This window comes from Cryptomeria japonica, chromosome 3 (genome assembly GCF_030272615.1).
Source record: "Cryptomeria japonica chromosome 3, Sugi_1.0, whole genome shotgun sequence".
Classification (NCBI taxonomy): domain Eukaryota; kingdom Viridiplantae; phylum Streptophyta; class Pinopsida; order Cupressales; family Cupressaceae; genus Cryptomeria; species Cryptomeria japonica.
In genome coordinates this window covers 738,450,318-738,452,501 of record NC_081407.1, presented here as the reverse complement: position 1 = coordinate 738,452,501, position 2,184 = coordinate 738,450,318, and positions in this window count along the sequence as shown.

Sequence of the window (2,184 nt, the reverse complement as noted above, 5' to 3'; positions counted from 1 at the left end):
GATATTACACAAGTTTACAAAGAAGTGTATTGTTGTTCTAATCTTCATTGGATTAGTAATATAATTGCCTCTCTTTCTATGGTGGAATTTTTTCCTAAAAGAGTTTCTCCACATAAATTTGGTATTTCACGTGTAATGGTTTTCTTCTTCTTGCTTTGATTTTGTAATCACTTTATTAAGGGTCTGTTGGCCATTTGGAGGAATTGATTATGTGTTGCATTGATGTCAACACTAGCTATTTTGGCTGCTTTACCGATATCCTTTTGGTCCCGGTAGGTTGATTGGTTTCTGGTTGGATTAGATCATGATGATTCGGTATACTCTGGTATGCTTTAGCTTTTGGAATTGGCTTAGATCTGCTATTCATGCTACTCAGATTCATGTTTAGTCAGTTGGTTTTGATTTGGTGATTGGATGCTATCTTATATGTTGGTAAGTTTGGTTTGTTGATTAAGTGAGGGTTTCATCGACAGGGCTTTGTTGAAGATCTTTGATGCTATGCATAAATGGTGTTGGTGCGGCTTCTAGTAGAGATTCAGGATGTCGATGGTGATCTTGTTCAAGGCTTGGATGATTGGGATCATTGCATTTGGTATCGAACCTATTCTATTCCAAGTTATACCATCTAGGTTATGGACCGACTTAATGTAACATGTTGTTTGATCTTCTCGATGTGTTTCCAGAATGTCTTATGGGTTGGATATTATTTGTTTGGTCTCAGGTTGACATGTTTTGTAATTGCTTTATTGTCTGGTGGTTGACCTGATTGTTTATGGTCAAGGGTTTGTATATATATGATGTAAGATCTCATTGTAGACCATAAAGGAATGTGGTATGCAAGCGAATAATGTAATAATCATCCATGCAGAGGATTTGGTCGATCATTGGTGATCGGGTTGGGTTTATTTAAGAGGATTAAGTCTTCTAGTATTGAGCTTAATTGAAACTATATTCAAGCATAAGAGATGCTATCATTGCAGTTCATTCTTCCTTCTCGATTGTAGTCTGGATTTTTATGTAGTCAGTGAGACTCCTTTTGTAATGAGCAGTGTCCTCTAGGCCGTTGGCCTTCCTGCAAGTGCAAGCCCATCAATTTGTATTCACATACTTAGTGCAGAAGTATTATCTGACTGTGGGTAGGCTTCCCACCGTGGTTTTTCCCTTTATCGGGTTTTCCACGTACAAATCTTGGTGTCATGTGGATGGTATTTATTCTCTAATTGTTGCTTGTGCTTAATTAGTATATCTGCTATTTCGGTAATTGGTTTATGCATTCTGGTATTGATATTATGTGTTCCGGTATTAAAGTTTTAATTGCTTAAGGTTCTGGTAATCTAGTGACAACTAATTCACCCCCCCCTCTCAGTTGTCTTCTAGTTATTTGAACTATCTAACAATTGGTATCAGAGCGCTGGTCCTCTCTGCATAAGCTTAATCGATTGAGGAAGGTCCTATGGCGAGTAATAGTTCAATTTCATCTAGTTCATCTGCTGCTATCTTTTAGACAGATATTCCTAGGCTTGATGGAACAAATTACAGAGTATGGAAAATTCAGATGGAGACTCGTCTAAGATATCTTGGTACAGAAACTTGGGAAATCACAGAGAATGGGGTTACTCCTATTAATCCAGCCTCTAGAAATCCTCCTCTGGCAAACTTGGATAAGGAGATTGAGAATGATTGTAGAGATAGAGAAGCCCTCTTGTGTGCACTTTCTGATCAGAAAATAATGGGATTGACTGATAAATCATCAACAAAGGCTATAGGGGACAAGTTGGAGACTCTTAATGAAGGTGAACCTACTATTAAGATTGCTAAATTTGATGGTTATTGTGTGAGATATGAAAATTTGAAGATGAAAGAAGATGAAAGGATTACTGCATTCATGGAAAGGGTAAATGAAATTGTCATGGGAATTCAATATTGTGGTGGAACTCTGAGTGAAGATGAAATAGTTTCTAAAGTTCTGAGAGCTTTACCATCGACTTACAAGATGAAGGCTACTACAATTAATGAATTGAGAACAATGGCTAATACCTCTGTCTATAGGGATACCTTGGTTGGGAAATTATCTTCTTTTGAGCTTGAAGAATTTGAACCTTCTGAAGTTGTGAAGTCTGAACCTTCTTTTCATTCATTTACTTCATCAACTGGCAGGCAAGATTGGAAAGCTTTGTATGCAAA